Source organism: Crocodylus porosus, unplaced genomic scaffold, assembly GCF_001723895.1.
Source record: "Crocodylus porosus isolate Cpor-Errol unplaced genomic scaffold, CroPor_comp1, whole genome shotgun sequence".
Lineage (NCBI taxonomy): Eukaryota > Metazoa > Chordata > Crocodylia > Crocodylidae > Crocodylus > Crocodylus porosus.
The window spans coordinates 1,776,827-1,790,409 of NW_017728910.1; the positions used below are offsets into that span (position 1 = coordinate 1,776,827).

General features: G+C 50.1%; 1 long non-coding RNA gene across 1 annotated transcript in view; it reads left to right on the plus strand.

The window, feature by feature from the left end:
* Positions 1-4,729: 4,729 nt before the first annotated feature.
* LOC109308686 overlaps positions 4,730-13,583 on the plus strand; it is a 14,909-nt gene continuing 6,055 nt past the window's right edge. Inside the window, exons 1-2 of the long non-coding RNA XR_002100671.1 lie at positions 4,730-4,803; positions 9,329-9,332. This is a non-coding gene — a long non-coding RNA (uncharacterized LOC109308686). The remainder of the gene's footprint in view (positions 4,804-9,328; positions 9,333-13,583) is intronic.

Sequence of the window (13,583 nt, forward strand, 5' to 3'; positions counted from 1 at the left end):
CTGTAATCTTATTGGTAAAAGCTGTGAACATGAGATTTTTTTAGTAAATACTATGGTTCTGGTCTTTCCAAAAAAATAAAAAAAATAAAAAATAAAAAAAAGATCAAAGAGTAGATTCAAAGTAGAGCAGAAAATGGGAACCATCAGAGAAAACATATTGTAAAGGAGAAAATTAGTTACTTTAGAAGAATGTCTAGTATTCAAAAACTACTAGTGAAGAGAGGGAAAATGAAGTCAGGCACACCACATCAGGCACCCACCCATGTTCTCAAACACGCACAGAGGGTTGTTAAGCCTCTATACCCTACCATCCTCCCTATTAAATTCAAGGGACACCCAAGAGTTAAATTCCTCTGGAAACTGGCCTGACCCCGACCAGAGGTGCAAAACCCCTCACAAATGTAAAGTTTAACAAGTGTATTAAGACAAGAACCAACAAAACCAAACACAACAAACAAAACAGTATACAGATACACTATACGGTACTTATAAACTATAGATCAGCTAAAGAACCCAAGGCCAGTCTGTCACCCTAGATGGCCAATTATCACCCTAGGGAGCTGACCAGCAGGGAAGGCCTGCTTTACAGCCTCACACACCTGATGATTTCTCTGCTGTTCCCTCACATGCAAACGGGTACTAAGCACCTCAGGGAAGGGCTAGGTAATACTTTACCTTCCCGATCTGACGTGCGGAAGCAGTTGAGTGGCCGGTAAGTGCTCAGGTTAGTAGATTTCATAGACATTAGAGCTAGAGGGGACCTTGGAAGATCGAGTCCAGCCCCCTGCTCCAGGGGCAGGAAGTCAGCAGGGATCATAGCAAGATAACCATCCAAATTTCTCTTGAAGGTGTTCAATGTAGGTGCTTGAACCACCCCAGGTGGCAGTCTATTCCAAAACTTGGGGGCTCAGACAGTGAAGAAGTTCTTCCTTATAGTTTCATAGTTGCTAGGGTCAGAAGGGACCCGAGCAGATCATCAAGTCTGACCCCTTGCCTTGGCAGGAAAGAGTACTGGGGTCAAATGACCCCAGCAAGGTGTCTATCTAGCCTCCTCTTCAAGACCCCCAGGGTAGGAGCCAGCACCACTTCACTTGGAAGTTGGTTCCAGATCCTAGCCACCCTGACAGTGATGTAGCGGCTCCGGTGTCTAGTCTGAATCTACCCTCTGTGACCGTTATTTCTAGTCACTCCTGGTAGTGCTCAGGGGAACAGGGACTCTCAGTGCCTGCTGATCCCCCCTGACTAGTTTGTAAACAGCCACTAGATCCTCCCTCACCCTTCTCTTGTGGAGGCTGAACAGGTTCAGGTCCCTTAGCCTCTCTTCATAGGGCCTCCCCTGCTGTCCCCTGATCATGCAAGTGGCCCTCCTCTGGACCACATCCCTCCTGAAGTGCGGCGCCCAGAACTGGACGCAGTACTCCAGCTGCGGCCTGACCAGTGCTGCTTAGAGGGGGAGGGTCACCTCCTTGGACCTGCTTGAAATGCATCTGTGGATGCATGACAAGGTACGGTTGGCCTTCCTGACCTCATCCCCACACTGTCCGCTCATGTTCATTTTGGTATTTATAATGACTCCAAGATCATTTTCTGCCTCTGTACTGACGAGAAGGGAGTTCCCCAGCCTGTAGGTCTGCTGCTGGTTCTTCCTCCCCAGGTGCAGTGCCTTGCATTTGTCACTGTTGAAACCCATCCTGTTCTTATCCGCCCAGCCCTGTAACCTGTCTAGGTCTGATTTCAGCCTATTCTTCCCTTCTAGCATGTCTACTTCCCCCCACAACTTAGTGTCACCTGTGAATTTGAACAGGGTGCTTTTAACACCCTCAGCCAAGTCACTGATGAAGATGTTGAACAGTGCGGGTCCAAGGACCGAGCCCTGTGGAACCCCACTGCCCACATCTCTCCAGGTCGAATAAGACTCATCATCCACCACTCTCTGGGTGCGGCCCCCCAGCCAGTTACTGTGACCCATTTGACTGTGTAGGTGTTGATCCCACAGTCCCCTAGGTTTTTAATGACTGTCAGCGGGTCCTCCAAGTACCCCCTCTATCCTAGTTATTCCCACCTGCCATGACTTAGATCTTAAAAGAAATGAAATAGGGAGGAAGTGGTTGTTACAGAAGGAAGTACCCGCGGGGAGTACCACACTGTATAAAAGTTACTTTTAGTACTTTTATTCAAGGCTCTCTGTTGTTAACAGGAAACTCCCCTTGTGGGAGATCACAGTCCAAAGGGTTAATCTTGGTGTCTCCAGCCTCCTGGCCAGCCCCTGTTCTAGTGCTACAATCAATGGATGCTGTGCATTTTACTATTTAACCTAATAGTGGCTTGTTACAGCGGCTGTTAGTCCCGTCATTGCTGCTAATGAGTCAATTAGTGGCTTGTTACAGCCACCGCCTGCAGCTTTCTCCGGCAGAGCCAGTGTGCAGGCTCCACGGCTCTCTCTCGGTCGGGGCTTGACTTCCTGATCCTCGGCGTCCCACTCTCCTTGGGGTTCTAGAGTCACCTGGACTCTTCAGGGGTCTGGATAGGAGCCATCCCCCTCTTGCTACCCCTTCGACTCACCGTAGCCCCCCTGATCTTTGATGTCGCCTCAGCTCCAGCCTGCAGCGAGGCTCTGTTTCTCCCTGCACTCACCATCATTCCTGAGGACTCAAGGTAGGCTGGTGTCTGGGCTCCAGGATCCCTCTGCTCCCTCTGATCCTGTGTCGGGTCCCTCTTCCCAGATCCTTCTCTCTGGAGGCTCTCTCTTTCTTGCAACGCCTCTCTCTGCTCTTCGCTGTGGTGCCTCAAGGTGTCCCTCCTCCTCTTTCTCTTCTTATCCCCTGGAGTCTGGTCGCCATTGGCTCCTTAAGGGACGGGGCCCACCCTCCTCGTGGGGTAATTATTCCCAGCTGCCCCCGTTTCCTTAGCAACAGGGCCTCAAAGGAGACCCTGTTACAATGACAAAGGAGGGAGAGACAGTGTCAAAGGCCTTCCAAAAGTCCAGGAAGACTATGTCCACTTTTACCCCTGCTTCTAAGGATTTTGTAACCTGGTCGTAGGAGGCCACCAGGTTGGTCTGACAGGACCTGCCTCTAATGAACCCGTGTTGTTTGCCCCTAAGCATAACCTCCCCCGCTGGCCTCTTGCGGAAATGTGTCAGGATAATTCTCTCAAAAAGCTTACCCAGGATCATGGTAAGACTAACTGGCCTATAGTTTCCTGTGTTCCTCCCTTTTTTGAAGATGGGAACCACACTGGCCCTTTTCCAGGCTTCTGGCACCACACCAGAGCACCACAAGTGATTGTAAAGCCGTGTCAGGGGTCCCACAACGACCTCTGCCAATTCCCTCAGCACTCTGGGGTGGAGATCATCTGAACCAGCTGATTTAAATACATCCAGTCCCTCCAGAAGTTCCCCAACTAAATCCTCACTTACCCTAGGGCTGGGTGTGCAGCCCCTGGGAGCCTATGGAGGGCCTGGTGGGGGAAGTGACCTGATCCCTGCTCAGGAAAATGGAGGCAAAGAAATTGCTAAATAAGTTAGCTTTGTCATCTGGTGTGACAACCAACTTTCACAGTGTGTCTTGCAGGGGCCTCACATTACCTGGTACCTTCTTTTTGACCCCTATGTCTTTAAAAAAGGACTTCTTGTTGTCCTTGATCTGGGTAGCTAGCCCAGTTCCATCTCCACCTTGGCCTTCCCGACCACCCCACTACAGCCCTGAGCAACCGAGGTATAGTCCTCCCTGATGGCCCCTCCCTTACATTGGGTATATGCCTCCTTTTTAGCTAGGGGATATTCCCTTATGCTTTTGATGAGCCAAGGAGGCTTTTGTGCCCTCTTGCCCCCTTTGATCCATATTAGAATTACCTCCCTTTGGGCTTGGAGCATCGTCTCCTTAAGGAACAACCACTCTTCTTGGACACCTGAGTCCTCACCCTTCTGGGACCTCAGTGCCTCCCTGACTACTCTCCTTACCTCATTGAAGTCCTCCCTTCTGAAATCTAGGGCTGCTGCCTTGCTTCAGGCCTTTGCCACCTTGCGCTGAATGGTGAATTGCAGCAGGCGATGATCGCTGTCACCCAGATGGTCGAGCACCCACAGTACCCCCACCAGGTCATTGCCCATGCCCGGGACCTGGTCCAACAAGGCGTCTCCCCTGGTGGGGCTGTGCACCACCTGGGATAGATGGAGGTCCTGTAACTCAGCTAGGAACCTATGTGAGGGGTCAGACCTGGCTGACTGCTCTTCCCAGCAGATGTCTGGAAAGTTCAGGTCACCCATGATGACCACATCCTTGGACCTAACTACCTCCGTGAGCTGACTTAAGAATTTCTGGTCTAGCTCTTCTCCTTGGTTGGGTGGTTTGTAGTAGACCCCCACCGTTAAGTCCCTTTCCCCTCGACTGCCCTGTATTCTAACCCAGAGCATGTCAGAGTGCCCCTCCTCTGACCTTGTGCCACTTGATGAGGATGTGTATTCCTCCTTGATGTAGTGCACCACACCCTTACCTTTCCTCCCTGTCCTGTCCTTCCTGTACAGCCTATAGCCCTTGATATTCACCACCCAGTCGTGTATTGGGTCCCACCACATTTCTGTGAGTCCCACTATGTCTGGGTTGGTGTCAGCTAGCAGGAAGGTAAGTTCCCCATACTACGAGCATTTGTGTAGAGGTTTTTGAGGCCTCCTGAAGATGTGTGCACTGGCCCCCTAATCCCAGCATTGCCCTGGCCCCTGTTGCTTACCTGGGCATTTGTTCTGCTCGTCGTCGGTCTAAGCTGGGCTGTTCTTGTGGGTGACGCTTGGTTTAGTGGTCCAAGGTTTCCTCCGCCCTCATCTTCCCCTTCCCCCTGAAATGGCCATGAAGGAGTTTGTGACCATTTGATCTTGTCATCCCTTGGGGGGTTCTGGTGAACAGATGTTCCCCCATATCCTGGTGAGCATCCCGGATAAACTTATAGGCAGCCATCAGATCACCCCGAGCCTGCGCTTTTTCAGGCTAAAGAGTCCCATAGCTCTCAGCCTCTCATAAGATCTGTTTCCCTGACCTCTGATCATGCGCATGGCTCTCCTCTGCACTCTCTCAAGCTTCTCCACATCCTTTTTGAATTGTGGGGCCCAAAACTGGACACTGTACTCCAGCTGCAGCCTCACCAAGGCCAAGTATAATGGGAGAATGATGTCCTGGGATTTGCTTGAGAAGCATCTATGGATGCAAGCCAGTGATTTGCTCCCTTTACTAGCCACAGCATCACATTGAAGGCTCATGTTCATTTTGTGGTCAATCATGACCCCCAAGTCCCTTTCACTTGTAGTACTAACCAGCGTAGCACTGCCAAGCCTATACTCACGCTGCGGGTTTTTCTTCCCAAGTTGGAGAACCTTGCATTTTTTGGTTTTAAACACCGTCAGGTTCTCTTCTGCCCATTTCCTGAACCTGTCACGGTCACCCTCGATCGCCCTCCTGTCCTCAGGTGTGTATGCTTTACCCCAGAGTTTGGTGTCATTGGCAAATTTGGCCAGTCCACTTCTGCTTCCAATGTCCATGTCACTAATGAAGATGTTGAATAGTGTTGGCAAAAGGACACAGCCACTAAGTGCAAGGGAGGAAGGAGGACCCAGGAAACTATAGGCCTGTTAGTCTTACCTTGGTTCTGGGGAAGCTCTTGGAGAAAATTATCCAGGTGCATATCTGCGAGGGAACAGTAGGGGAGATTATGCTTAGGGGCACTTCACTAGAGCACCAGGAGTTCTCAAAGATCCATGCCAGGTGCTGAGCTATAATGCTCACCACCTCCTTGAGTACCCTTGGGTGTAAACTGCCTGGGCCAGCTCACTTGAAGGTATCCATCCTGTTAAGGTGTACCTTCACAAGTTCAGCTTTGATGAAGGGTAAGAAGTCTCCCTCACCTGGCCATCCCTGACCCACAGTGGGCATGGGTGTCCCTTGGGACTGATGAAAAACTGATGCAAAGTCCATTTAGCAAGTTGACTTTTTTCCTGGGCATCAGCAGGGGTCCAATGTTGTCCTTGTTTTTCCTCTGGCTCCCACAGAAGTTAAGGACTTTTGTATTGCTGACTGACTTGTCAGCTTTATGGTGGATGGTGAAGGTGATCACTGTCACCCAGCTTCTCTTCGATCATTAGGTCACTGATTAGGTCGTCCCCTATAGCCTATACCAGGTTGAGCAGTGCTTTACCTCTCATTGGCTCATTGATTTCTTGCATCAGATAGAGCTCATCCACACATGAGAGAAAGCTTTGCAACCATTCAGATTTTGCTGAGTGCTCTTCCCATGAGATGTCAGGGTAGGTGAAGTTCCCCATGACAACCATGCACTGGGAGCATGCAGCTTCAGCCAATTCCCTGATGAACTCTTGGTCAAGCTCTTGATTCTGGGTAGGAGGTCTGTAATAGACTCTCACCATTGTGTCCCCTGTGCAGTGTTCCCCACAGATTTTAACCCAGAAGATCTCCAGTCATGCACCCTGAGTGTCAATGTCAGCTTGGAGGGATGTGTATCTTTCCTTGACAGAAAGAGCTACACCCCTGCCCCTTTTGTCCACTTGATCTCTCCTGTACAGAGTATAGCCTTCTATACCCATGGTCCAGTCATGGGTGGAGTCCCACCAGGTCTCCATTATCCCTATGACATCATAATTATTTGTGTTAAGCAGGAGGACAAGTTCCTTCTGTTTATTCTCCAAGCTCTTGGCATTTGTGTACAGGCAGACAAGTGTCCCTTTAGGGGCCCTTGCCTTGACCACAGTTTATTCCAGGGCTGGGGCAGGGATGGGCTCCCTAAGTGCCCTGACTTGCTGGATTTGCAAAGGTTTCTCAGTGGGCCAGCAGTGGTGGTGGTCCGTCCCCCCCATCCCTTGACAGGTTTAGATTAAAACCCAGTGGGGCAGGTCAGCCAGTCTGGCTGAGAAGAGCCTCCTCCCCAGTGGAGAGAGGTGGAGGCAGTCCCTTCCCAGCAGTTCTCTGCCTCTCTCACCAAAGAGCGGACTGTGGTCATGGAAGCTGAAGCCTTCCTGATGACACCAGCACTGCAGTCTTTGTTTTACTACCTCAAACCTCCTCTCCCTCCTCAGCCCATAGCCCGAGACTGGGAGGATCAAAGAAAACACCACTTGCACCACTAACCCCTGTAGCCCCACTTCCAAATCCCTGTAGCACTTCATGACCCAGCTGGGATTTCTCCAAGCCATGTCATTTGTGTTCACATGGATACGAAGTATAGGGTAGTGCTCAGTGGGCCAGAGGAGCTCAGTGATCTTCTCCACAATATCTCAGATATGGGCTTCTGGGAAGTAGCAGATTTCCTGGGCTAAGGGGTCATGGCAGCAGAGTGCCCCCTCAGGATAGAGTCTCCCACAACAAGCACTTTGCATTTTGTCTTAGGGAGAGTGGGGACGGTAGCTACAGTTGAGCCTGTGCTGCCTACTGGAGCTGCCAGCTTAGCAGGCTCTGCTGGGGCTGCAAGAGGTTCATATCTGTTGCAAAGCTCCAGAGAGGAGGGGACCTCGGTGTGGCAGGCCTTGAGGCCCTTGACCACCTTGGTCCAACCCCCTGGCTGGACAGCATGGGAGGTCCCCAAGTCCGTCCTGGAAATCAACCTTGGTCTACCCTCCACCTCCAGAGGTGGAGTGCCTGGTAGTAGGAGTCTATCTTCTGCTCACCATCCCTGATGGCACGTAGCCCCTGGACTGTGGTCTGAAGCTCCTCCAGCTGGTGTGGCAGAGACCCCAAAAGGGAGAAAACCTCACAAGGGGAGGTGGCCATGCTCCCGGTCCCCAGAGCCTGAAAGTGACAGGCAGCCCCTGCAGCCAAGAGCCAGAGGCTCCGTCTGCGTGGAGCCCAGAACCATGGACTGCATCCGGGTAGAGGCCTCTGAGGAGCTGGGGGGTGGGGGATGCAGACCCTGAGGACACCCTCGGGTTGCAGCATGTGCCCATCCACATTTTCCAGCTAATCAGGACCCTCCTGTCGTTGCTCACCAACACTGTCCCACACACATGCTGTTCTCACTCACTCCATAAACACAAGTACTCAAATACTAAATCAGTTGCACACACATCAGGCAAAATATGGAGAAAACGTGAGACAGAGAAGGTCGCAACGAGCTCTAACGCTGATAACAATGACCTCCAAAAGCCACCCTGGCACCTACACTGGACAGGCTTTATAATGTTCGAACCACGCCACCTGTCAATCATGTGCTGATCCAATCATTACTCTCTCAATCAATGCCAATCAAAGTCAATCACAGCTAGGACCATACAAATCTAACTATCCCAACAACCCATAATAACTCATTAAGATAATGATTCACTACACATGCTCAGCTTTCAGAAGTGGGTCATGACATCATTAAGGTTAGGAGTTCAAATGTTCTAGAATACTCTAACCTCAAGTTAACCTACGCGTGCATAACAATGCCACTAGTATTTGAATTGCTTTAGCATTTTGCTTTCCAATGATATTAGTCTGATCATGCTCAGTTTAGGTTTCCTGTGCAAAGTAAAAGTCAGTATCCTCAGATTTTATCCTCAGATTAATCAGTTAGAGGCCATCTCAGATTAGGATCTAAATCTATATTTTTCTAAGGAAACAAGTCAATAGTAGCAGTAATGACATTTCCTTATGTGTGACTTTACTTTCAAGTATTGCTACACCTACATTTCTACAGGGCTTTTGGCTTTGTTTCTCAAAACGTATAATTTAAGTACATATATGATAAAATGTATTGCATATTGTCTTGCTTTGGTAATCTAACAGTCCTAACTGCTGGTCCTTGTTAACAACAGCACAGCATTGAAATTTACAATGCCATAGCAATGAAGATTGGTGCCCGTGGCCCCACAGTGGCAGGCCACCTTTGCACCGTGCACATATCTGGGGGGCGCACGCCCCCTCATGCTTGCCTGGGAGCGCATGCAGTGGCAGGAGCCACCCTTCCCCTCTCCCTCTCCTGAAATGGTTTATTTAGTGTATAAACCAAGCCACTTAAATTAAGTGGTTTAGTACATGGGAGACTTCAACTACCTTGACATCTCATGGGATGAGCGCTTGGCTAAATCTGAGTGGTTGCAAAGCTTCCTCTCATGCGTGGATGGCCTCTATCTGACTCAAGAAGTCTATGAGCCAATGAGAGGTAAAGTGCTGCTTGATCTGGTATTTGCAACCGGGGATGACCTAATCAGTGACCTAATGATTGATGGGAAGCTGGGTGACAGCGACCATGAGCTGATAACCTTTACCATCTGCCATAAAGCTGGCAAGTCAGTCAGCAATACAGAAGTCCTTGACTTCAGGAAAGCTGACTTTGACAAGCTCAGAAGGCTTGTCAGTGAGGCTCTAAGGGACCACGTCCACAAGGGGAGAGGGATTCAGGAAGAGTGGTTGCTCCTCAAGGGAGCAATCCTTGATGCATAATCTCAGATTATTCCATCTTGGAGGAAAGGCAGCAAAAGGGCACAGCAGCCCCCTTGGCTCTCCAGGGAACTAGAGGACCTCCTGCAGCTAAAATGAAAAGTCTACAAAGTATGGAGGAGGGGATCTACCTCCAAGGAGGAATATTCCACACTGGTCCAGTCCTGCAGGAAGCGAACCGGAAAAACCAAGGCTGCAACGGAACCCTAACTAGCTACAAGTATCAACTAGCGACGGAACTCCAACTAGCTACAATAAAAAGTCCTTTTTCAGATATATGGGGAGCCAGATGAAAAGCAAGGGCAACATTGGACCCCTGCCAAACCAGATGAGACAACTGACAACCAATGCCCAGGAAAAAGTCAACCTATTAAATGGGTATTTTGTGTCGGTCTTTCATCAGTCCCCACGGGATGCCCATGCCCATTATGGGACAGGGAGGCCTGGGTGAGGGAGATTCCCTGCTCTCCATTAATGCTGACCTCATGAAGGAACACCTTGAGAGGCTGGACACCTTCAAGTCAGCTGACTCTGGCAGTCTACACCTCAGGGTATTCAAGGAGCTGGCTAGCATCATAGCCCAGCCCTTGGCATGGATCTTCAAGAACTCCTGGCACTGTGATGAAGCGCCTGAAAATTGGAAGAAGGCCAATGTGGTGCCTGTCTTCAAAAAGGGAGTGTAACGGGGGCCTCTCGGGGCCAATCTCCACGTGGCCCACCCACCTGTTCTTGAGCTAACCGCCCGCCTTCTCACCCACCACGCCTTGATCTTAATTAATTAATAAAGGTGTTAATTAAGCGGGAGGCTGCCCATTTTCTGCTCCGCTACCAGGGGGCACTATCTGCAGCTCCGTTCTTCCCCTACACTGCAGCCCAAGACTCAGAGATGACATCATGAGGTTCTCATATGTGCCAGTCCCACACAATGGACCCCAGAATCCTACTGTAGGACCCCACCTGGGTTCCTCCTTTCAGGCAGACTCTGCCACCATTATACTGGGCCCTGTATCTCCCTGCAACCGGTTCCCCTTCGGGTGTGGTCCCCTCACTGGGACCTTTGGCTCCTCTAGCCCTGGCCCACCCACAAGCCAGTCAGGCCCCCAGGCCCCTGGCTCTTCAGCATCCGTCTCTGTGGGCCCCCTAGCCCTTCCCTGCCTGGGCCAGTCAAGGGAAGCTCTGAGAGCCCTCGATGTATGACCCTTACTCTTTCCCTGGGGTCCCGCTCTCTGGGTCCTCCTTCATGGAGGTGGGGAGCTGGGGTACCTCACACCATGACTGGTGCCCCAGGGTCTCACAGGGGACTCTCATTCCCCCTCTGGGGTAGCAGGTCATGGTGTTACTATGGGTGTTATTTTTGACCCACTATCTGCCTCCCTGTAGTGGAGGACTTACTGGGGTCAGGACTCACCTCTCCTGCTCTGGGGCAGAGTGCCCTCATTCACTCAGCCCTTGGCCCAGACCTTTGCCCCTTGCTTACTGGGGCTTCTCCTGGCTGCCCCCCTCATACTGGGGCTTCTTCTGGCTGCCCATAATGCCCTCTCTACTTGAGGTCTCAGGGCTTCCCTCCTTGGGTAGGCTCAGGTAGCCATAGCTGTGCCTGGCTCCCTCTACCTCCTTGGGGTCTCCCACCTGCAGGGCTCAGGCAGCCTCAGCCATACTTGGCCTCCAACTCTCCCTCTCGGGGTCTCAAACCCCAACAGGCTCAGGTGGCCTCGGCCATACTTGTCCCTGACTCCCCACTCTCCTCCTCAGGGCTTGCACCCCCACAACTACCTCCAATGGAATGCAACCTACCTGAAGGTGAGGGCTAGGGGTTAAGGCACCCCAACCTGCCTTTCACCAGGGTATTAACTGGCTTGGCATTTCCTGGGGGCTCCTGCACCACTAGGAGCCCCACCAGGCCACCCGCTCCCAGCAGGGTGTAGCTTTAGGTCATACCCGGGACCAGAAGCCTCCTTACCATCCCCTACAGCTCCTCCCTTACCTCTGAATGATCTCAGCAGCCTTCTGGCCAGGCAGCCCAACTGTCTTATTTATATGGGCAGCCCTGAACCTAAAATGACTGCCGTCATTAGGCACCTGGCAGCTGCCAGTTCCAGGGCCTTAAAATGGCAGGCACACACAGTGCCCTGCCACAGGGAGGAAAGTGGATCTAGCTATAGGCCCATCAGCCTGACCTCTATCCTGGGCAAGGTCTTAGAAAAGATTATTAAAGGGGCCATTCTTAACAGACTGGCCAATGGCAACATCCTGAGGGATAGCTAGCATGCGTTTGTTGCGTGTAAGTCTTGCTTGACCAATCTTATTTCCTTTACCTATCACTTGGACATGGGAGGGGAGATTGATGTCATATATCTTGACTTCAAAAAAGCCTTTGATCCCATGATCACCTCTTGGAAAACTGGCCAACTGTGGCCTTGGGTTCATCACGGTCCACTGGCTGGGGAATTAGCTCCATGGTTGAACCCAGAGGGTGGTGGCTGATGGAACTCAGTCATCATGGTGTCCTATGACCAGTGGGGTCCCCCAAGGTTCTGTACTTGGACCTATATTGTTCAGCATCTTCATTAATGATGTGAACATTGGAGTCAGAAGCAGACTGGCCAAGTCTGCCAATGATACCAAATGCTGGGGTAAAGTTTCCACACCTGAGGACAGGAGGGAAATCCAGGCTGACCTTGACAGGCTCAGGAAATGGGTGGATGAGAACCTGATGGTGTTTAACACTGAAAAATGCAAGGTTCTCCACCTTGGGAGGAAAAACCTGCAGCATCTCTATAGGCTTGGCAGTGCTACGCTGGCTAGCACTACAGATGAAAGGGACTTGGGGGTCACGATTGACCACAAGATGAACATGAGCCTTCAATGGGATGCTATGACTGATAAAGTGAGCAAAATGGCTTGCATCCATAGATGCTTCTCAAGCAAATCCTGGGACGTCATTCTCCCATTATATTTGGCCTTGGTGAGGCCACAGCTGGAGTGCTGCATCCAGTTTTGGGCTCCACAATTCAAAAAGGATGTGGAGAAGCTTGAGAGTCCAGAGAACAGCCACACACATGATCAAAGGTCAGGGAAATAGATGACAGGCTGAGAGCTATGGGGCTTTTTAGCCTGGAAAAGCACAGGCTTGGGGTGATCTGATAGCTATCTATAAGTTTATCAGGGGTGTTCACCGGGATCTGGGGGAACAATTGTTCACTAGAACGCCCCAAGGGATGACAAGGTCGAATGGTTATAAATTACTCTAAGACCATTTCAGGCTGGACATAAGGAAGAACTTCTTTACTGTCTGAGCCCCCAAGGTCTGGAACAGCCTGCCATCGGAAGTGGTTTAAGCACCTACATTGAACACCTTCAAGAGAAATTTGGATGCTTATCTTGCTGGGATCCTATGATCCCAGCTGACTTCCTGCGTCTCAGGCAGGGGGCTGGACACGATGATCTTCCAAGGTCCTTTCCAGCCCTAACATCTATGAAATCTGTGTAACTGTTTCCTCAAGGGGCAGTGGGTCAGTCTTGTTTGCCAATAGCAAGTGTAAAGGCAATCTTTTAATTTGTCTGTGTATCCTGTACTTGACAATCGTATAATACAAAAAAGAGGAAAAAAACTGTTCATACCTATACCTTCAGCCTGTTGGTGAATTGCATTGCATAACATGGATATTCATCAGTAATGATTAGAACTGGGCAAAGTGTTTGAAGCAGATCATTTATTTGAATTTGGTCCTCTTTTATGTAAACAAATTATCTGCAAACAGGTTTTGACTATTCATGAGTTCACTTGTTTGAAATTATTCATCTGTATTAGGAAAACACATAAATTAATCACAAATTAATTTTGTATTGCAGCAGTATCAAAGAAGCCTTAGTCAGGACTGAGACTTTATTTTAATGGGCACTGCACAAACATACAATTAAAAGCTGTTTCCCTGCAAAAGATCAGTTGCTGAAACTACTACTTCAGGTGGTCTGACTCTTTAATTAAGCTGTATTACTGGATTGTGACAGGCCAGCTGGGCACTGTGAGTATATCAGTTTAGTTGCAGATTGACTGAGCACTGCAACTTTATTAGCCACTGGGCTTTTTGGTTCGGGATCGAGGAGGTGATGTTGGGAAGGAAAGCAATGACAAGTTTCATTTATAAAGAAGAATAAATTTTA